The 22,445-nt window shown below is 42.2% G+C and overlaps 14 non-coding genes across 14 annotated transcripts; 7 read left to right on the forward strand and 7 right to left on the reverse strand.

The window, feature by feature from the left end:
* The first annotated feature begins 2,996 nt into the window (after positions 1-2,996).
* Positions 2,997-3,070, forward strand: trnan-guu (transfer RNA asparagine (anticodon GUU)). Its single transcript has one exon. It is a non-coding gene; the product is annotated as a tRNA-Asn (tRNA).
* A 100-nt stretch (positions 3,071-3,170) lies between these two features.
* Positions 3,171-3,243, reverse strand: trnak-cuu (transfer RNA lysine (anticodon CUU)). The gene has a single exon. It is a non-coding gene; the product is annotated as a tRNA-Lys (tRNA).
* Positions 3,244-4,826: 1,583 nt separating this feature from the next.
* trnan-guu (transfer RNA asparagine (anticodon GUU)) lies at positions 4,827-4,900 on the forward strand. Its single transcript has one exon. It is a non-coding gene; the product is annotated as a tRNA-Asn (tRNA).
* A 100-nt stretch (positions 4,901-5,000) lies between these two features.
* Positions 5,001-5,073, reverse strand: trnak-cuu (transfer RNA lysine (anticodon CUU)). The gene has a single exon. It is a non-coding gene; the product is annotated as a tRNA-Lys (tRNA).
* A 2,633-nt stretch (positions 5,074-7,706) lies between these two features.
* trnan-guu (transfer RNA asparagine (anticodon GUU)) lies at positions 7,707-7,780 on the forward strand. Its single transcript has one exon. It is a non-coding gene; the product is annotated as a tRNA-Asn (tRNA).
* A 100-nt stretch (positions 7,781-7,880) lies between these two features.
* On the reverse strand, positions 7,881-7,953 carry trnak-cuu (transfer RNA lysine (anticodon CUU)). Its single transcript has one exon. It is a non-coding gene; the product is annotated as a tRNA-Lys (tRNA).
* A 3,157-nt stretch (positions 7,954-11,110) lies between these two features.
* trnan-guu (transfer RNA asparagine (anticodon GUU)) lies at positions 11,111-11,184 on the forward strand. Its single transcript has one exon. It is a non-coding gene; the product is annotated as a tRNA-Asn (tRNA).
* A 100-nt stretch (positions 11,185-11,284) lies between these two features.
* Positions 11,285-11,357, reverse strand: trnak-cuu (transfer RNA lysine (anticodon CUU)). Its single transcript has one exon. It is a non-coding gene; the product is annotated as a tRNA-Lys (tRNA).
* A 4,199-nt stretch (positions 11,358-15,556) lies between these two features.
* On the forward strand, positions 15,557-15,630 carry trnan-guu (transfer RNA asparagine (anticodon GUU)). The gene has a single exon. It is a non-coding gene; the product is annotated as a tRNA-Asn (tRNA).
* A 100-nt stretch (positions 15,631-15,730) lies between these two features.
* Positions 15,731-15,803, reverse strand: trnak-cuu (transfer RNA lysine (anticodon CUU)). Its single transcript has one exon. It is a non-coding gene; the product is annotated as a tRNA-Lys (tRNA).
* A 2,636-nt stretch (positions 15,804-18,439) lies between these two features.
* trnan-guu (transfer RNA asparagine (anticodon GUU)) lies at positions 18,440-18,513 on the forward strand. Its single transcript has one exon. It is a non-coding gene; the product is annotated as a tRNA-Asn (tRNA).
* Positions 18,514-18,613: 100 nt separating this feature from the next.
* Positions 18,614-18,686, reverse strand: trnak-cuu (transfer RNA lysine (anticodon CUU)). Its single transcript has one exon. It is a non-coding gene; the product is annotated as a tRNA-Lys (tRNA).
* A 3,157-nt stretch (positions 18,687-21,843) lies between these two features.
* On the forward strand, positions 21,844-21,917 carry trnan-guu (transfer RNA asparagine (anticodon GUU)). The gene has a single exon. It is a non-coding gene; the product is annotated as a tRNA-Asn (tRNA).
* A 100-nt stretch (positions 21,918-22,017) lies between these two features.
* Positions 22,018-22,090, reverse strand: trnak-cuu (transfer RNA lysine (anticodon CUU)). Its single transcript has one exon. It is a non-coding gene; the product is annotated as a tRNA-Lys (tRNA).
* Positions 22,091-22,445: the final 355 nt, after the last annotated feature.

Consider the following 22,445-nt stretch of genomic DNA (forward strand, 5'->3'; position numbering starts at 1 on the left):
ATATATGATGGTGTTTCGTGGACAAAAAGACCAAATCTATGTATGAAGTTGGTCTTAATATTGCATCATTTGCTCTGCTGCTGGTTGCGACATACAAGAAACCCAACAAAAGGTCATTCAGAGAAGAGCAAGCAGAAAAGCGATATTGACCCTGATGCTCCTTTCTCGTTGCAGTGGCTCCTCGTTACACCAGAAGTCATCAAACAGGACAAGGTTGTGGGAATTTATTTTCATAGGAGTGGAAGAAATACTGGGACTCTCTTTTCTCTGTGATACGATCGGTAAGCGCGCTCGGCTGTTAAGCGAAAGGATAATGGAGTTCCTCCTTTACATTTGCGAGCCAAAAGCGTCTTCTGTTAGTCCCTTTGTTGAGTGAATCCATTTTAACTGGGTGTTCAACGTCATTAGAACTGTATTTTTAAGAGGAGAAAGTCTAACCACACGTAATTCAGATAATCGATACAAATGGACGGAACATGCGTAAACAAGCTCATAATATAAGAAACCCAGGGCTGGTAATTATATATGATGGTGTTTCGTGGACAAAAAGACCAAATCTATGTATGAAGTTGGTCTTAATATTGCATCATTTGCTCTGCTGCTGGTTGCGACATACAAGAAACCCAACAAAAGGTCATTCAGAGAAGAGCAAGCAGAAAAGCGATATTGACCCTGATGCTCCTTTCTCGTTGCAGTGGCTCCTCGTTACACCAGAAGTCATCAAACAGGACAAGGTTGTGGGAATTTATTTTCATAGAAGTGGAAGAAATACTGGGACTCTCTTTTCTCTGTGATACGATCGGTAAGCGCGCTCGGCTGTTAAGCGAAAGGATAATGGAGTTCCTCCTTTACATTTGCGAGCCAAAAGCGTCTTCTGTTAGTCCCTTTGTTGAGTGAATCCATTTTAACTGGGTGTTCAACGTCATTAGAACTGTATTTTTAAGAGGAGAAAGTCTAACCACACGTAATTCAGATAATCGATACAAATGGACGGAACATGCGTAAACAAGCTCATAATATAAGAAACCCAGGGCTGGTAATTATATATGATGGTGTTTCGTGGACAAAAAGACCAAATCTATGTATGAAGTTGGTCTTAATATTGCATCATTTGCTCTGCTGCTGGTTGCGACATACAAGAAACCCAACAAAAGGTCATTCAGAGAAGAGCAAGCAGAAAAGCGATATTGACCCTGATGCTCCTTTCTCGTTGCAGTGGCTCCTCGTTACACCAGAAGTCATCAAACAGGACAAGGTTGTGGGAATTTATTTTCATAGAAGTGGAAGAAATACTGGGACTTTGTTTTCTCTGTGATGCGATCGGTAAGCGCGCTCGGCTGTTAAGCGAAAGGATGATGGAGTTCCTCCTTTACATTTGCGAGCCAAAAGCGTCTTCTGTTAGTCCCTTTGTTGAGTGAATCCATTTTAACTGGGTGTTCAACGTCATTAGAACTGTATTTTTAAGAGGAGAAAGTCTAACCACACGTAATTCAGATAATCGATACAAATGGACGGAACATGCGTAAACAAGCTCATAATATAAGAAACCCAGGGCTGGTAATTATATATGATGGTGTTTCGTGGACAAAAAGACCAAATCTATGTATGAAGTTGGTCTTAATATTGCATCATTTGCTCTGCTGCTGGTTGCGACATACAAGAAACCCAACAAAAGGTCATTCAGAGAAGAGCAAGCAGAAAAGCGATATTGACCCTGATGCTCCTTTCTCGTTGCAGTGGCTCCTCGTTACACCAGAAGTCATCAAACAGGACAAGGTTGTGGGAATTTATTTTCATAGAAGTGGAAGAAATACTGGGACTCTCTTTTCTCTGTGATACGATCGGTAAGCGCGCTCGGCTGTTAAGCGAAAGGATAATGGAGTTCCTCCTTTACATTTGCGAGCCAAAAGCGTCTTCTGTTAGTCCCTTTGTTGAGTGAATCCATTTTAACTGGGTGTTCAACGTCATTAGAACTGTATTTTTAAGAGGAGAAAGTCTAACCACACGTAATTCAGATAATCGATACAAATGGACGGAACATGCGTAAACAAGCTCATAATATAAGAAACCCAGGGCTGGTAATTATATATGATGGTGTTTCGTGGACAAAAAGACCAAATCTATGTATGAAGTTGGTCTTAATATTGCATCATTTGCTCTGCTGCTGGTTGCGACATACAAGAAACCCAACAAAAGGTCATTCAGAGAAGAGCAAGCAGAAAAGCGATATTGACCCTGATGCTCCTTTCTCGTTGCAGTGGCTCCTCGTTACACCAGAAGTCATCAAACAGGACAAGGTTGTGTGAATTTATTTTCAGAGAAGTGGAAGAAATACTGGGACTCTTTTCTCTGTGATACGATCGGTAAGCGCGCTCGGCTGTTAAGCGAAAGGATAATGGAGTTCCTCCTTTACATTTGCGAGCCAAAAGCGTCTTCTGTTAGTCCCTTTGTTGAGTGAATCCATTTTAACTGGGTGTTCAACGTCATTAGAACTGTATTTTTAAGAGGAGAAAGTCTAACCACACGTAATTCAGATAGTCGATACAAATGGACGGAACATGCGTAAACAAGCTCATAATATAAGAAACCCAGGGCTGGTAATTATATATGATGGTGTTTCGTGGACAAAAAGACCAAATCTATGTATGAAGTTGGTCTTAATATTGCATCATTTGCTCTGCTGCTGGTTGCGACATACAAGAAACCCAACAAAAGGTCATTCAGAGAAGAGCAAGCAGAAAAGCGATATTGACCCTGATGCTCCTTTCTCGTTGCAGTGGCTCCTCGTTACACCAGAAGTCATCAAACAGGACAAGGTTGTGTGAATTTATTTTCAGAGAAGTGGAAGAAATACTGGGACTCTTTTCTCTGTGATACGATCGGTAAGCGCGCTCGGCTCTTAAGCGAAAGGATGATGGAGTTCCTCCTTTACATTTGGTCTTAATATTGCATCATTTGCTCAGCTGCTGGCGTGAACTGTATAAACAGTAACACATGTCTCTGTGGCGCAATAGGTTAGCGCGTTCGGCTGTTAACCGAAAGGATGGTGGTTCAAGCCCACCCAGGGACGCTGACCGGGTAGTTGCTGTGTTTTGTTTTTTCACTAGCAAAGTCTTAGATTGCTTGAAATAGTTCTACTCAACTCTGAAAGACAAAGAGAGATAACATCACGCCCAACGTGGGGCTTGAACCCACGACCCTGAGATTAAGAGTCTCATGCTCTACCGACTGAGCTAGCCAGGCAACCGTACTCTGCTTTTTCACGCGTTTGCTCTCGCAGCCCATTAACGCTGATATGTTCAGCTGGACGTTAGCGATGCTTGCGGTGTGTTGCACAGAGTCAAGAAATTTAACATTAAAAGCATACTTAACCTGGTGCTCGCGCTCTGGTGATCTGCAGCTTGGGAGTCTCAAGGACCAATAACTCAGCTAACACCTGTTCCATTCATGTGCCTAATAATGGAGTGCCTCCTTCTAAGATTTTAACCCCTTTCATTTACACTTGGGAGTGTAAAGCAGTAGAAAAGGGATATTGACCCTGATGCTGCTTTCTCTTTGCAGTAGCTCGTCGTTACTTCAAAAGCAATGGAACAGCAATCGCATCACAGAGAAAACAAAGTTGTGTGAATTTATTTTCAGAGAAGTGGAAGAAATACTGGGACTCTCTTTTCTCTGTGATACGCGCTCGGCTGTTAAGCGAAAGGATAATGGAGTTCCTCTACATTTGCGAGCCAAAAGCGTCTTCTGTTAGTCCCTTTGTTGAGTGAATCCATTTTAACTGGGTGTTCAACGTCATTAGAACTGTATTTTTAAGAGGAGAAAGTCTAACCACACGTAATTCAGATAATCGATACAAATGGACGGAACATGCGTAAACAAGCTCATAATATAAGAAACCCAGGACTGGTAATTATATATGATGGTGTTTCGTGGACAAAAAGACCAAATCTATGTATGAAGTTGGTCTTAATATTGCATCATTTGCTCTGCTGCTGGTTGCGACATACAAGAAACCCAACAAAAGGTCATTCAGAGAAGAGCAAGCAGAAAAGCGATATTGACCCTGATGCTCCTTTCTCGTTGCAGTGGCTCCTCGTTACACCAGAAGTCATCAAACAGGACAAGGTTGTGGGAATTTATTTTCATAGAAGTGGAAGAAATACTGGGACTCTCTTTTCTCTGTGATACGATCGGTAAGCGCGCTCGGCTGTTAAGCAAAAGGATAATGGAGTTCCTCCTTTACATTTGCGAGCCAAAAGCGTCTTCTGTTAGTCCCTTTGTTGAGTGAATCCATTTTAACTGGGTGTTCAACGTCATTAGAACTGTATTTTTAAGAGGAGAAAGTCTAACCACACGTAATTCAGATAATCGATACAAATGGACGGAACATGCGTAAACAAGCTCATAATATAAGAAACCCAGGGCTGGTAATTATATATGATGGTGTTTCGTGGACAAAAAGACCAAATCTATGTATGAAGTTGGTCTTAATATTGCATCATTTGCTCTGCTGCTGGTTGCGACATACAAGAAACCCAACAAAAGGTCATTCAGAGAAGAGCAAGCAGAAAAGCGATATTGACCCTGATGCTCCTTTCTCGTTGCAGTGGCTCCTCGTTACACCAGAAGTCATCAAACAGGACAAGGTTGTGTGAATTTATTTTCAGAGAAGTGGAAGAAATACTGGGACTCTTTTCTCTGTGATACGATCGGTAAGCGCGCTCGGCTCTTAAGCGAAAGGATGATGGAGTTCCTCCTTTACATTTGGTCTTAATATTGCATCATTTGCTCAGCTGCTGGCGTGAACTGTATAAACAGTAACACATGTCTCTGTGGCGCAATAGGTTAGCGCGTTCGGCTGTTAACCGAAAGGATGGTGGTTCAAGCCCACCCAGGGACGCTGACCGGGTAGTTGCTGTGTTTTGTTTTTTCACTAGCAAAGTCTTAGATTGCTTGAAATAGTTCTACTCAACTCTGAAAGACAAAGAGAGATAACATCACGCCCAACGTGGGGCTTGAACCCACGACCCTGAGATTAAGAGTCTCATGCTCTACCGACTGAGCTAGCCAGGCAACCGTACTCTGCTTTTTCACGCGTTTGCTCTCGCAGCCCATTAACGCTGATATGTTCAGCTGGACGTTAGCGATGCTTGCGGTGTGTTGCACAGAGTCAAGAAATTTAACATTAAAAGCATACTTAACCTGGTGCTCGCGCTCTGGTGATCTGCAGCTTGGGAGTCTCAAGTACCAATAACTCAGCTAACACCTGTTCCATTCATGTGCCTAATAATGGAGTGCCTCCTTCTAAGATTTTAACCCCTTTCATTTACACTTGGGAGTGTAAAGCAGTAGAAAAGGGATATTGACCCTGATGCTGCTTTCTCTTTGCAGTGGCTCGTCGTTACTTCAAAAGCAATGGAACAGCAATCGCATCACAGAGAAAACAAAGTTGTGTGAATTTATTTTCAGAGAAGTGGAAGAAATACTGGGACTCTCTTTTCTCTGTGATACGATCGGTAAGCGCGCTCGGCTGTTAAGCGAAAGGATAATGGAGTTCCTCTACATTTGCGAGCCAAAAGCGTCTTCTGTTAGTCCCTTTGTTGAGTGAATCCATTTTAACTGGGTGTTCAACGTCATTAGAACTGTATTTTTAAGAGGAGAAAGTCTAACCACACGTAATTCAGATAATCGATACAAATGGACGGAACATGCGTAAACAAGCTCATAATATAAGAAACCCAGGGCTGGTAATTATATATGATGGTGTTTCGTGGACAAAAAGACCAAATCTATGTATGAAGTTGGTCTTAATATTGCATCATTTGCTCTGCTGCTGGTTGCGACATACAAGAAACCCAACAAAAGGTCATTCAGAGAAGAGCAAGCAGAAAAGCGATATTGACCCTGATGCTCCTTTCTCGTTGCAGTGGCTCCTCGTTACACCAGAAGTCATCAAACAGGACAAGGTTGTGGGAATTTATTTTCATAGGAGTGGAAGAAATACTGGGACTCTCTTTTCTCTGTGATACGATCGGTAAGCGCGCTCGGCTGTTAAGCGAAAGGATAATGGAGTTCCTCTACATTTGCGAGCCAAAAGCGTCTTCTGTTAGTCCCTTTGTTGAGTGAATCCATTTTAACTGGGTGTTCAACGTCATTAGAACTGTATTTTTAAGAGGAGAAAGTCTAACCACACGTAATTCAGATAATCGATACAAATGGACGGAACATGCGTAAACAAGCTCATAATATAAGAAACCCAGGGCTGGTAATTATATATGATGGTGTTTCGTGGACAAAAAGACCAAATCTATGTATGAAGTTGGTCTTAATATTGCATCATTTGCTCTGCTGCTGGTTGCGACATACAAGAAACCCAACAAAAGGTCATTCAGAGAAGAGCAAGCAGAAAAGCGATATTGACCCTGATGCTCCTTTCTCGTTGCAGTGGCTCCTCGTTACACCAGAAGTCATCAAACAGGACAAGGTTGTGGGAATTTATTTTCATAGAAGTGGAAGAAATACTGGGACTCTCTTTTCTCTGTGATACGATCGGTAAGCGCGCTCGGCTGTTAAGCGAAAGGATAATGGAGTTCCTCCTTTACATTTGCGAGCCAAAAGCGTCTTCTGTTAGTCCCTTTGTTGAGTGAATCCATTTTAACTGGGTGTTCAACGTCATTAGAACTGTATTTTTAAGAGGAGAAAGTCTAACCACACGTAATTCAGATAATCGATACAAATGGACGGAACATGCGTAAACAAGCTCATAATATAAGAAACCCAGGGCTGGTAATTATATATGATGGTGTTTCGTGGACAAAAAGACCAAATCTATGTATGAAGTTGGTCTTAATATTGCATCATTTGCTCTGCTGCTGGTTGCGACATACAAGAAACCCAACAAAAGGTCATTCAGAGAAGAGCAAGCAGAAAAGCGATATTGACCCTGATGCTCCTTTCTCGTTGCAGTGGCTCCTCGTTACACCAGAAGTCATCAAACAGGACAAGGTTGTGGGAATTTATTTTCATAGAAGTGGAAGAAATACTGGGACTCTCTTTTCTCTGTGATACGATCGGTAAGCGCGCTCGGCTGTTAAGCGAAAGGATAATGGAGTTCCTCCTTTACATTTGCGAGCCAAAAGCGTCTTCTGTTAGTCCCTTTGTTGAGTGAATCCATTTTAACTGGGTGTTCAACGTCATTAGAACTGTATTTTTAAGAGGAGAAAGTCTAACCACACGTAATTCAGATAATCGATACAAATGGACGGAACATGCGTAAACAAGCTCATAATATAAGAAACCCAGGGCTGGTAATTATATATGATGGTGTTTCGTGGACAAAAAGACCAAATCTATGTATGAAGTTGGTCTTAATATTGCATCATTTGCTCTGCTGCTGGTTGCGACATACAAGAAACCCAACAAAAGGTCATTCAGAGAAGAGCAAGCAGAAAAGCGATATTGACCCTGATGCTCCTTTCTCGTTGCAGTGGCTCCTCGTTACACCAGAAGTCATCAAACAGGACAAGGTTGTGTGAATTTATTTTCAGAGAAGTGGAAGAAATACTGGGACTCTTTTCTCTGTGATACGATCGGTAAGCGCGCTCGGCTCTTAAGCGAAAGGATGATGGAGTTCCTCCTTTACATTTGGTCTTAATATTGCATCATTTGCTCAGCTGCTGGCGTGAACTGTATAAACAGTAACACATGTCTCTGTGGCGCAATAGGTTAGCGCGTTCGGCTGTTAACCGAAAGGATGGTGGTTCAAGCCCACCCAGGGACGCTGACCGGGTAGTTGCTGTGTTTTGTTTTTTCACTAGCAAAGTCTTAGATTGCTTGAAATAGTTCTACTCAACTCTGAAAGACAAAGAGAGATAACATCACGCCCAACGTGGGGCTTGAACCCACGACCCTGAGATTAAGAGTCTCATGCTCTACCGACTGAGCTAGCCAGGCAACCGTACTCTGCTTTTTCACGCGTTTGCTCTCGCAGCCCATTAACGCTGATATGTTCAGCTGGACGTTAGCGATGCTTGCGGTGTGTTGCACAGAGTCAAGAAATTTAACATTAAAAGCATACTTAACCTGGTGCTCGCGCTCTGGTGATCTGCAGCTTGGGAGTCTCAAGTACCAATAACTCAGCTAACACCTGTTCCATTCATGTGCCTAATAATGGAGTGCCTCCTTCTAAGATTTTAACCCCTTTCATTTACACTTGGGAGTGTAAAGCAGTAGAAAAGGGATATTGACCCTGATGCTGCTTTCTCTTTGCAGTAGCTCGTCGTTACTTCAAAAGCAATGGAACAGCAATCGCATCACAGAGAAAACAAAGTTGTGTGAATTTATTTTCAGAGAAGTGGAAGAAATACTGGGACTCTCTTTTCTCTGTGATACGATCGGTAAGCGCGCTCGGCTGTTAAGCGAAAGGATAATGGAGTTCCTCTACATTTGCGAGCCAAAAGCGTCTTCTGTTAGTCCCTTTGTTGAGTGAATCCATTTTAACTGGGTGTTCAACGTCATTAGAACTGTATTTTTAAGAGGAGAAAGTCTAACCACACGTAATTCAGATAATCGATACAAATGGACGGAACATGCGTAAACAAGCTCATAATATAAGAAACCCAGGACTGGTAATTATATATGATGGTGTTTCGTGGACAAAAAGACCAAATCTATGTATGAAGTTGGTCTTAATATTGCATCATTTGCTCTGCTGCTGGTTGCGACATACAAGAAACCCAACAAAAGGTCATTCAGAGAAGAGCAAGCAGAAAAGCGATATTGACCCTGATGCTCCTTTCTCGTTGCAGTGGCTCCTCGTTACACCAGAAGTCATCAAACAGGACAAGGTTGTGGGAATTTATTTTCATAGGAGTGGAAGAAATACTGGGACTCTCTTTTCTCTGTGATACGATCGGTAAGCGCGCTCGGCTGTTAAGCGAAAGGATAATGGAGTTCCTCCTTTACATTTGCGAGCCAAAAGCGTCTTCTGTTAGTCCCTTTGTTGAGTGAATCCATTTTAACTGGGTGTTCAACGTCATTAGAACTGTATTTTTAAGAGGAGAAAGTCTAACCACACGTAATTCAGATAATCGATACAAATGGACGGAACATGCGTAAACAAGCTCATAATATAAGAAACCCAGGGCTGGTAATTATATATGATGGTGTTTCGTGGACAAAAAGACCAAATCTATGTATGAAGTTGGTCTTAATATTGCATCATTTGCTCTGCTGCTGGTTGCGACATACAAGAAACCCAACAAAAGGTCATTCAGAGAAGAGCAAGCAGAAAAGCGATATTGACCCTGATGCTCCTTTCTCGTTGCAGTGGCTCCTCGTTACACCAGAAGTCATCAAACAGGACAAGGTTGTGGGAATTTATTTTCATAGGAGTGGAAGAAATACTGGGACTCTCTTTTCTCTGTGATACGATCGGTAAGCGCGCTCGGCTGTTAAGCGAAAGGATAATGGAGTTCCTCCTTTACATTTGCGAGCCAAAAGCGTCTTCTGTTAGTCCCTTTGTTGAGTGAATCCATTTTAACTGGGTGTTCAACGTCATTAGAACTGTATTTTTAAGAGGAGAAAGTCTAACCACACGTAATTCAGATAATCGATACAAATGGACGGAACATGCGTAAACAAGCTCATAATATAAGAAACCCAGGGCTGGTAATTATATATGATGGTGTTTCGTGGACAAAAAGACCAAATCTATGTATGAAGTTGGTCTTAATATTGCATCATTTGCTCTGCTGCTGGTTGCGACATACAAGAAACCCAACAAAAGGTCATTCAGAGAAGAGCAAGCAGAAAAGCGATATTGACCCTGATGCTCCTTTCTCGTTGCAGTGGCTCCTCGTTACACCAGAAGTCATCAAACAGGACAAGGTTGTGGGAATTTATTTTCATAGAAGTGGAAGAAATACTGGGACTTTGTTTTCTCTGTGATGCGATCGGTAAGCGCGCTCGGCTGTTAAGCGAAAGGATGATGGAGTTCCTCCTTTACATTTGCGAGCCAAAAGCGTCTTCTGTTAGTCCCTTTGTTGAGTGAATCCATTTTAACTGGGTGTTCAACGTCATTAGAACTGTATTTTTAAGAGGAGAAAGTCTAACCACACGTAATTCAGATAATCGATACAAATGGACGGAACATGCGTAAACAAGCTCATAATATAAGAAACCCAGGGCTGGTAATTATATATGATGGTGTTTCGTGGACAAAAAGACCAAATCTATGTATGAAGTTGGTCTTAATATTGCATCATTTGCTCTGCTGCTGGTTGCGACATACAAGAAACCCAACAAAAGGTCATTCAGAGAAGAGCAAGCAGAAAAGCGATATTGACCCTGATGCTCCTTTCTCGTTGCAGTGGCTCCTCGTTACACCAGAAGTCATCAAACAGGACAAGGTTGTGGGAATTTATTTTCATAGAAGTGGAAGAAATACTGGGACTCTCTTTTCTCTGTGATACGATCGGTAAGCGCGCTCGGCTGTTAAGCGAAAGGATAATGGAGTTCCTCCTTTACATTTGCGAGCCAAAAGCGTCTTCTGTTAGTCCCTTTGTTGAGTGAATCCATTTTAACTGGGTGTTCAACGTCATTAGAACTGTATTTTTAAGAGGAGAAAGTCTAACCACACGTAATTCAGATAATCGAAACAAATGGACGGAACATGCGTAAACAAGCTCATAATATAAGAAACCCAGGGCTGGTAATTATATATGATGGTGTTTCGTGGACAAAAAGACCAAATCTATGTATGAAGTTGGTCTTAATATTGCATCATTTGCTCTGCTGCTGGTTGCGACATACAAGAAACCCAACAAAAGGTCATTCAGAGAAGAGCAAGCAGAAAAGCGATATTGACCCTGATGCTCCTTTCTCGTTGCAGTGGCTCCTCGTTACACCAGAAGTCATCAAACAGGACAAGGTTGTGTGAATTTATTTTCAGAGAAGTGGAAGAAATACTGGGACTCTTTTCTCTGTGATACGATCGGTAAGCGCGCTCGGCTCTTAAGCGAAAGGATGATGGAGTTCCTCCTTTACATTTGGTCTTAATATTGCATCATTTGCTCAGCTGCTGGCGTGAACTGTATAAACAGTAACACATGTCTCTGTGGCGCAATAGGTTAGCGCGTTCGGCTGTTAACCGAAAGGATGGTGGTTCAAGCCCACCCAGGGACGCTGACCGGGTAGTTGCTGTGTTTTGTTTTTTCACTAGCAAAGTCTTAGATTGCTTGAAATAGTTCTACTCAACTCTGAAAGACAAAGAGAGATAACATCACGCCCAACGTGGGGCTTGAACCCACGACCCTGAGATTAAGAGTCTCATGCTCTACCGACTGAGCTAGCCAGGCAACCGTACTCTGCTTTTTCACGCGTTTGCTCTCGCAGCCCATTAACGCTGATATGTTCAGCTGGACGTTAGCGATGCTTGCGGTGTGTTGCACAGAGTCAAGAAATTTAACATTAAAAGCATACTTAACCTGGTGCTCGCGCTCTGGTGATCTGCAGCATGGGAGTCTCAAGTACCAATAACTCAGCTAACACCTGTTCCATTCATGTGCCTAATAATGGAGTGCCTCCTTCTAAGATTTTAACCCCTTTCATTTACACTTGGGAGTGTAAAGCAGTAGAAAAGGGATATTGACCCTGATACTGCTTTCTCTTTGCAGTGGCTCGTCGTTACTTCAAAAGCAATGGAACAGCAATCGCATCACAGAGAAAACAAAGTTGTGTGAATTTATTTTCAGAGAAGTGGAAGAAATACTGGGACTCTCTTTTCTCTGTGATACGATCGGTAAGCGCGCTCGGCTGTTAAGCGAAAGGATAATGGAGTTCCTCTACATTTGCGAGCCAAAAGCGTCTTCTGTTAGTCCCTTTGTTGAGTGAATCCATTTTAACTGGGTGTTCAACGTCATTAGAACTGTATTTTTAAGAGGAGAAAGTCTAACCACACGTAATTCAGATAATCGATACAAATGGACGGAACATGCGTAAACAAGCTCATAATATAAGAAACCCAGGGCTGGTAATTATATATGATGGTGTTTCGTGGACAAAAAGACCAAATCTATGTATGAAGTTGGTCTTAATATTGCATCATTTGCTCTGCTGCTGGTTGCGACATACAAGAAACCCAACAAAAGGTCATTCAGAGAAGAGCAAGCAGAAAAGCGATATTGACCCTGATGCTCCTTTCTCGTTGCAGTGGCTCCTCGTTACACCAGAAGTCATCAAACAGGACAAGGTTGTGGGAATTTATTTTCATAGGAGTGGAAGAAATACTGGGACTCTCTTTTCTCTGTGATACGATCGGTAAGCGCGCTCGGCTGTTAAGCGAAAGGATAATGGAGTTCCTCCTTTACATTTGCGAGCCAAAAGCGTCTTCTGTTAGTCCCTTTGTTGAGTGAATCCATTTTAACTGGGTGTTCAACGTCATTAGAACTGTATTTTTAAGAGGAGAAAGTCTAACCACACGTAATTCAGATAATCGATACAAATGGACGGAACATGCGTAAACAAGCTCATAATATAAGAAACCCAGGGCTGGTAATTATATATGATGGTGTTTCGTGGACAAAAAGACCAAATCTATGTATGAAGTTGGTCTTAATATTGCATCATTTGCTCTGCTGCTGGTTGCGACATACAAGAAACCCAACAAAAGGTCATTCAGAGAAGAGCAAGCAGAAAAGCGATATTGACCCTGATGCTCCTTTCTCGTTGCAGTGGCTCCTCGTTACACCAGAAGTCATCAAACAGGACAAGGTTGTGGGAATTTATTTTCATAGAAGTGGAAGAAATACTGGGACTCTCTTTTCTCTGTGATACGATCGGTAAGCGCGCTCGGCTGTTAAGCGAAAGGATAATGGAGTTCCTCCTTTACATTTGCGAGCCAAAAGCGTCTTCTGTTAGTCCCTTTGTTGAGTGAATCCATTTTAACTGGGTGTTCAACGTCATTAGAACTGTATTTTTAAGAGGAGAAAGTCTAACCACACGTAATTCAGATAATCGATACAAATGGACGGAACATGCGTAAACAAGCTCATAATATAAGAAACCCAGGGCTGGTAATTATATATGATGGTGTTTCGTGGACAAAAAGACCAAATCTATGTATGAAGTTGGTCTTAATATTGCATCATTTGCTCTGCTGCTGGTTGCAACATACAAGAAACCCAACAAAAGGTCATTCAGAGAAGAGCAAGCAGAAAAGCGATATTGACCCTGATGCTCCTTTCTCGTTGCAGTGGCTCCTCGTTACACCAGAAGTCATCAAACAGGACAAGGTTGTGGGAATTTATTTTCATAGAAGTGGAAGAAATACTGGGACTTTGTTTTCTCTGTGATGCGATCGGTAAGCGCGCTCGGCTGTTAAGCGAAAGGATGATGGAGTTCCTCCTTTACATTTGCGAGCCAAAAGCGTCTTCTGTTAGTCCCTTTGTTGAGTGAATCCATTTTAACTGGGTGTTCAACGTCATTAGAACTGTATTTTTAAGAGGAGAAAGTCTAACCACACGTAATTCAGATAATCGATACAAATGGACGGAACATGCGTAAACAAGCTCATAATATAAGAAACCCAGGGCTGGTAATTATATATGATGGTGTTTCGTGGACAAAAAGACCAAATCTATGTATGAAGTTGGTCTTAATATTGCATCATTTGCTCTGCTGCTGGTTGCGACATACAAGAAACCCAACAAAAGGTCATTCAGAGAAGAGCAAGCAGAAAAGCGATATTGACCCTGATGCTCCTTTCTCGTTGCAGTGGCTCCTCGTTACACCAGAAGTCATCAAACAGGACAAGGTTGTGGGAATTTATTTTCATAGAAGTGGAAGAAATACTGGGACTCTCTTTTCTCTGTGATACGATCGGTAAGCGCGCTCGGCTGTTAAGCGAAAGGATAATGGAGTTCCTCCTTTACATTTGCGAGCCAAAAGCGTCTTCTGTTAGTCCCTTTGTTGAGTGAATCCATTTTAACTGGGTGTTCAACGTCATTAGAACTGTATTTTTAAGAGGAGAAAGTCTAACCACACGTAATTCAGATAATCGATACAAATGGACGGAACATGCGTAAACAAGCTCATAATATAAGAAACCCAGGGCTGGTAATTATATATGATGGTGTTTCGTGGACAAAAAGACCAAATCTATGTATGAAGTTGGTCTTAATATTGCATCATTTGCTCTGCTGCTGGTTGCGACATACAAGAAACCCAACAAAAGGTCATTCAGAGAAGAGCAAGCAGAAAAGCGATATTGACCCTGATGCTCCTTTCTCGTTGCAGTGGCTCCTCGTTACACCAGAAGTCATCAAACAGGACAAGGTTGTGTGAATTTATTTTCAGAGAAGTGGAAGAAATACTGGGACTCTTTTCTCTGTGATACGATCGGTAAGCGCGCTCGGCTGTTAAGCGAAAGGATAATGGAGTTCCTCCTTTACATTTGCGAGCCAAAAGCGTCTTCTGTTAGTCCCTTTGTTGAGTGAATCCATTTTAACTGGGTGTTCAACGTCATTAGAACTGTATTTTTAAGAGGAGAAAGTCTAACCACACGTAATTCAGATAGTCGATACAAATGGACGGAACATGCGTAAACAAGCTCATAATATAAGAAACCCAGGGCTGGTAATTATATATGATGGTGTTTCGTGGACAAAAAGACCAAATCTATGTATGAAGTTGGTCTTAATATTGCATCATTTGCTCTGCTGCTGGTTGCGACATACAAGAAACCCAACAAAAGGTCATTCAGAGAAGAGCAAGCAGAAAAGCGATATTGACCCTGATGCTCCTTTCTCGTTGCAGTGGCTCCTCGTTACACCAGAAGTCATCAAACAGGACAAGGTTGTGGGAATTTATTTTCATAGGAGTGGAAGAAATACTGGGACTCTCTTTTCTCTGTGATACGATCGGTAAGCGCGCTCGGCTGTTAAGCGAAAGGATAATGGAGTTCCTCCTTTACATTTGCGAGCCAAAAGCGTCTTCTGTTAGTCCCTTTGTTGAGTGAATCCATTTTAACTGGGTGTTCAACGTCATTAGAACTGTATTTTTAAGAGGAGAAAGTCTAACCACACGTAATTCAGATAATCGATACAAATGGACGGAACATGCGTAAACAAGCTCATAATATAAGAAACCCAGGGCTGGTAATTATATATGATGGTGTTTCGTGGACAAAAAGACCAAATCTATGTATGAAGTTGGTCTTAATATTGCATCATTTGCTCTGCTGCTGGTTGCGACATACAAGAAACCCAACAAAAGGTCATTCAGAGAAGAGCTAGCAGAAAAGCGATATTGACCCTGATGCTCCTTTCTCGTTGCAGTGGCTCCTCGTTACACCAGAAGTCATCAAACAGGACAAGGTTGTGGGAATTTATTTTCATAGAAGTGGAAGAAATACTGGGACTTTGTTTTCTCTGTGATGCGATCGGTAAGCGCGCTCGGCTCTTAAGCGAAAGGATGATGGAGTTCCTCCTTTACATTTGGTCTTAATATTGCATCATTTGCTCAGCTGCTGGCGTGAACTGTATAAACAGTAACACATGTCTCTGTGGCGCAATAGGTTAGCGCGTTCGGCTGTTAACCGAAAGGATGGTGGTTCAAGCCCACCCAGGGACGCTGACCGGGTAGTTGCTGTGTTTTGTTTTTTCACTAGCAAAGTCTTAGATTGCTTGAAATAGTTCTACTCAACTCTGAAAGACAAAGAGAGATAACATCACGCCCAACGTGGGGCTTGAACCCACGACCCTGAGATTAAGAGTCTCATGCTCTACCGACTGAGCTAGCCAGGCAACCGTACTCTGCTTTTTCACGCGTTTGCTCTCGCAGCCCATTAACGCTGATATGTTCAGCTGGACGTTAGCGATGCTTGCGGTGTGTTGCACAGAGTCAAGAAATTTAACATTAAAAGCATACTTAACCTGGTGCTCGCGCTCTGGTGATCTGCAGCTTGGGAGTCTCAAGTACCAATAACTCAGCTAACACCTGTTCCATTCATGTGCCTAATAATGGAGTGCCTCCTTCTAAGATTTTAACCCCTTTCATTTACACTTGGGAGTGTAAAGCAGTAGAAAAGGGATATTGACCCTGATGCTGCTTTCTCTTTGCAGTGGCTCGTCGTTACTTCAAAAGCAATGGAACAGCAATCGCATCACAGAGAAAACAAAGTTGTGTGAATTTATTTTCAGAGAAGTGGAAGAAATACTGGGACTCTCTTTTCTCTGTGATACGATCGGTAAGCGCGCTCGGCTGTTAAGCGAAAGGATAATGGAGTTCCTCTACATTTGCGAGCCAAAAGCGTCTTCTGTTAGTCCCTTTGTTGAGTGAATCCATTTTAACTGGGTGTTCAACGTCATTAGAACTGTATTTTTAAGAGGAGAAAGTCTAACCACACGTAATTCAGATAATCGATACAAATGGACGGAACATGCGTAAACAAGCTCATAATATAAGAAACCCAGGGCTGGTAATTATATATGATGGTGTTTCGTGGACAAAAAGACCAAATCTATGTATGAAGTTGGTCTTAATATTGCATCATTTGCTCTGCTGCTGGTTGCGACATACAAGAAACCCAACAAAAGGTCATTCAGAGAAGAGCAAGCAGAAAAGCGATATTGACCCTGATGCTCCTTTCTCGTTGCAGTGGCTCCTCGTTACACCAGAAGTCATCAAACAGGACAAGGTTGTGGGAATTTATTTTCATAGGAGTGGAAGAAATACTGGGACTCTCTTTTCTCTGTGATACGATCGGTAAGCGCGCTCGGCTGTTAAGCGAAAGGATAATGGAGTTCCTCCTTTACATTTGCGAGCCAAAAGCGTCTTCTGTTAGTCCCTTTGTTGAGTGAATCCATTTTAACTGGGTGTTCAACGTCATTAGAACTGTATTTTTAAGAGGAGAAAGTCTAACCACACGTAATTCAGATAATCGATACAAATGGACGGAACATGCGTAAACAAGCTCATAATATAAGAAACCCAGGGCTGGTAATTATATATGATGGTGTTTCGTGGACAAAAAGACCAAATCTATGTATGAAGTTGGTCTTAATATTGCATCATTTGCTCTGCTGCTGGTTGCGACATACAAGAAACCCAACAAAAGGTCATTCAGAGAAGAGCAAGCAGAAAAGCGATATTGACCCTGATGCTCCTTTCTCGTTGCAGTGGCTCCTCGTTACACCAGAAGTCATCAAACAGGACAAGGTTGTGGGAATTTATTTTCATAGAAGTGGAAGAAATACTGGGACTCTCTTTTCTCTGTGATACGATCGGTAAGCGCGCTCGGCTGTTAAGCGAAAGGATAATGGAGTTCCTCCTTTACATTTGCGAGCCAAAAGCGTCTTCTGTTAGTCCCTTTGTTGAGTGAATCCATTTTAACTGGGTGTTCAACGTCATTAGAACTGTATTTTTAAGAGGAGAAAGTCTAACCACACGTAATTCAGATAATCGATACAAATGGACGGAACATGCGTAAACAAGCTCATAATATAAGAAACCCAGGGCTGGTAATTATATATGATGGTGTTTCGTGGACAAAAAGACCAAATCTATGTATGAAGTTGGTCTTAATATTGCATCATTTGCTCTGCTGCTGGTTGCGACATACAAGAAACCCAACAAAAGGTCATTCAGAGAAGAGCAAGCAGAAAAGCGATATTGACCCTGATGCTCCTTTCTCGTTGCAGTGGCTCCTCGTTACACCAGAAGTCATCAAACAGGACAAGGTTGTGGGAATTTATTTTCATAGAAGTGGAAGAAATACTGGGACTCTCTTTTCTCTGTGATACGATCGGTAAGCGCGCTCGGCTGTTAAGCGAAAGGATAATGGAGTTCCTCCTTTACATTTGCGAGCCAAAAGCGTCTTCTGTTAGTCCCTTTGTTGAGTGAATCCATTTTAACTGGGTGTTCAACGTCATTAGAACTGTATTTTTAAGAGGAGAAAGTCTAACCACACGTAATTCAGATAATCGATACAAATGGACGGAACATGCGTAAACAAGCTCATAATATAAGAAACCCAGGGCTGGTAATTATATATGATGGTGTTTCGTGGACAAAAAGACCAAATCTATGTATGAAGTTGGTCTTAATATTGCATCATTTGCTCTGCTGCTGGTTGCGACATACAAGAAACCCAACAAAAGGTCATTCAGAGAAGAGCAAGCAGAAAAGCGATATTGACCCTGATGCTCCTTTCTCGTTGCAGTGGCTCCTCGTTACACCAGAAGTCATCAAACAGGACAAGGTTGTGTGAATTTATTTTCAGAGAAGTGGAAGAAATACTGGGACTCTTTTCTCTGTGATACGATCGGTAAGCGCGCTCGGCTCTTAAGCGAAAGGATGATGGAGTTCCTCCTTTACATTTGGTCTTAATATTGCATCATTTGCTCAGCTGCTGGCGTGAACTGTATAAACAGTAACACATGTCTCTGTGGCGCAATAGGTTAGCGCGTTCGGCTGTTAACCGAAAGGATGGTGGTTCAAGCCCACCCAGGGACGCTGACCGGGTAGTTGCTGTGTTTTGTTTTTTCACTAGCAAAGTCTTAGATTGCCTGAAATAGTTCTACTCAACTCTGAAAGACAAAGAGAGATAACATCACGCCCAACGTGGGGCTTGAACCCACGACCCTGAGATTAAGAGTCTCATGCTCTACCGACTGAGCTAGCCAGGCAACCGTACTCTGCTTTTTCACGCGTTTGCTCTCGCAGCCCATTAACGCTGATATGTTCAGCTGGACGTTAGCGATGCTTGCGGTGTGTTGCACAGAGTCAAGAAATTTAACATTAAAAGCATACTTAACCTGGTGCTCGCGCTCTGGTGATCTGCAGCTTGGGAGTCTCAAGTACCAATAACTCAGCTAACACCTGTTCCATTCATGTGCCTAATAATGGAGTGCCTCCTTCTAAGATTTTAACCCCTTTCATTTACACTTGGGAGTGTAAAGCAGTAGAAAAGGGATATTGACCCTGATGCTGCTTTCTCTTTGCAGTAGCTCGTCGTTACTTCAAAAGCAATGGAACAGCAATCGCATCACACAGAAAACAAAGTTGTGTGAATTTATTTTCAGAGAAGTGGAAGAAATACTGGGACTCTCTTTTCTCTGTGATACGATCGGTAAGCGCGCTCGGCTGTTAAGCGAAAGGATAATGGAGTTCCTCTACATTTGCGAGCCAAAAGCGTCTTCTGTTAGTCCCTTTGTTGAGTGAATCCATTTTAACTGGGTGTTCAACGTCATTAGAACTGTATTTTTAAGAGGAGAAAGTCTAACCACACGTAATTCAGATAATCGATACAAATGGACGGAACATGCGTAAACAAGCTCATAATATAAGAAACCCAGGACTGGTAATTATATATGATGGTGTTTCGTGGACAAAAAGACCAAATCTATGTATGAAGTTGGTCTTAATATTGCATCATTTGCTCTGCTGCTGGTTGCGACATACAAGAAACCCAACAAAAGGTCATTCAGAGAAGAGCAAGCAGAAAAGCGATATTGACCCTGATGCTCCTTTCTCGTTGCAGTGGCTCCTCGTTACACCAGAAGTCATCAAACAGGACAAGGTTGTGGGAATTTATTTTCATAGGAGTGGAAGAAATACTGGGACTCTCTTTTCTCTGTGATACGATCGGTAAGCGCGCTCGGCTGTTAAGCGAAAGGATAATGGAGTTCCTCCTTTACATTTGCGAGCCAAAAGCGTCTTCTGTTAGTCCCTTTGTTGAGTGAATCCATTTTAACTGGGTGTTCAACGTCATTAGAACTGTATTTTTAAGAGGAGAAAGTCTAACCACACGTAATTCAGATAATCGATACAAATGGACGGAACATGCGTAAACAAGCTCATAATATAAGAAACCCAGGGCTGGTAATTATATATGATGGTGTTTCGTGGACAAAAAGACCAAATCTATGTATGAAGTTGGTCTTAATATTGCATCATTTGCTCTGCTGCTGGTTGCGACATACAAGAAACCCAACAAAAGGTCATTCAGAGAAGAGCAAGCAGAAAAGCGATATTGACCCTGATGCTCCTTTCTCGTTGCAGTGGCTCCTCGTTACACCAGAAGTCATCAAACAGGACAAGGTTGTGGGAATTTATTTTCATAGGAGTGGAAGAAATACTGGGACTCTCTTTTCTCTGTGATACGATCGGTAAGCGCGCTCGGCTGTTAAGCGAAAGGATAATGGAGTTCCTCCTTTACATTTGCGAGCCAAAAGCGTCTTCTGTTAGTCCCTTTGTTGAGTGAATCCATTTTAACTGGGTGTTCAACGTCATTAGAACTGTATTTTTAAGAGGAGAAAGTCTAACCACACGTAATTCAGATAATCGATACAAATGGACGGAACATGCGTAAACAAGCTCATAATATAAGAAACCCAGGGCTGGTAATTATATATGATGGTGTTTCGTGGACAAAAAGACCAAATCTATGTATGAAGTTGGTCTTAATATTGCATCATTTGCTCTGCTGCTGGTTGCGACATACAAGAAACCCAACAAAAGGTCATTCAGAGAAGAGCAAGCAGAAAAGCGATATTGACCCTGATGCTCCTTTCTCGTTGCAGTGGCTCCTCGTTACACCAGAAGTCATCAAACAGGACAAGGTTGTGGGAATTTATTTTCATAGAAGTGGAAGAAATACTGGGACTTTGTTTTCTCTGTGATGCGATCGGTAAGCGCGCTCGGCTGTTAAGCGAAAGGATGATGGAGTTCCTCCTTTACATTTGCGAGCCAAAAGCGTCTTCTGTTAGTCCCTTTGTTGAGTGAATCCATTTTAACTGGGTGTTCAACGTCATTAGAACTGTATTTTTAAGAGGAGAAAGTCTAACCACACGTAATTCAGATAATCGATACAAATGGACGGAACATGCGTAAACAAGCTCATAATATAAGAAACCCAGGGCTGGTAATTATATATGATGGTGTTTCGTGGACAAAAAGACCAAATCTATGTATGAAGTTGGTCTTAATATTGCATCATTTGCTCTGCTGCTGGTTGCGACATACAAGAAACCCAACAAAAGGTCATTCAGAGAAGAGCAAGCAGAAAAGCGATATTGACCCTGATGCTCCTTTCTCGTTGCAGTGGCTCCTCGTTACACCAGAAGTCATCAAACAGGACAAGGTTGTGGGAATTTATTTTCATAGAAGTGGAAGAAATACTGGGACTCTCTTTTCTCTGTGATACGATCGGTAAGCGCGCTCGGCTGTTAAGCGAAAGGATAATGGAGTTCCTCCTTTACATTTGCGAGCCAAAAGCGTCTTCTGTTAGTCCCTTTGTTGAGTGAATCCATTTTAACTGGGTGTTCAACGTCATTAGAACTGTATTTTTAAGAGGAGAAAGTCTAACCACACGTAATTCAGATAATCGAAACAAATGGACGGAACATGCGTAAACAAGCTCATAATATAAGAAACCCAGGGCTGGTAATTATATATGATGGTGTTTCGTGGACAAAAAGACCAAATCTATGTATGAAGTTGGTCTTAATATTGCATCATTTGCTCTGCTGCTGGTTGCGACATACAAGAAACCCAACAAAAGGTCATTCAGAGAAGAGCAAGCAGAAAAGCGATATTGACCCTGATGCTCCTTTCTCGTTGCAGTGGCTCCTCGTTACACCAGAAGTCATCAAACAGGACAAGGTTGTGTGAATTTATTTTCAGAGAAGTGGAAGAAATACTGGGACTCTTTTCTCTGTGATACGATCGGTAAGCGCGCTCGGCTCTTAAGCGAAAGGATGATGGAGTTCCTCCTTTACATTTGGTCTTAATATTGCATCATTTGCTCAGCTGCTGGCGTGAACTGTATAAACAGTAACACATGTCTCTGTGGCGCAATAGGTTAGCGCGTTCGGCTGTTAACCGAAAGGATGGTGGTTCAAGCCCACCCAGGGACGCTGACCGGGTAGTTGCTGTGTTTTGTTTTTTCACTAGCAAAGTCTTAGATTGCTTGAAATAGTTCTACTCAACTCTGAAAGACAAAGAGAGATAACATCACGCCCAACGTGGGGCTTGAACCCACGACCCTGAGATTAAGAGTCTCATGCTCTACCGACTGAGCTAGCCAGGCAACCGTACTCTGCTTTTTCACGCGTTTGCTCTCGCAGCCCATTAACGCTGATATGTTCAGCTGGACGTTAGCGATGCTTGCGGTGTGTTGCACAGAGTCAAGAAATTTAACATTAAAAGCATACTTAACCTGGTGCTCGCGCTCTGGTGATCTGCAGCTTGGGAGTCTCAAGTACCAATAACTCAGCTAACACCTGTTCCATTCATGTGCCTAATAATGGAGTGCCTCCTTCTAAGATTTTAACCCCTTTCATTTACACTTGGGAGTGTAAAGCAGTAGAAAAGGGATATTGACCCTGATGCTGCTTTCTCTTTGCAGTGGCTCGTCGTTACTTCAAAAGCAATGGAACAGCAAT

This window comes from Electrophorus electricus, chromosome 3 (assembly GCF_041902795.1).
Source record: "Electrophorus electricus isolate QZ-2024a chromosome 3, ASM4190279v1, whole genome shotgun sequence".
NCBI classification, from domain to species: Eukaryota; Metazoa; Chordata; class Actinopteri; order Gymnotiformes; family Gymnotidae; genus Electrophorus; species Electrophorus electricus.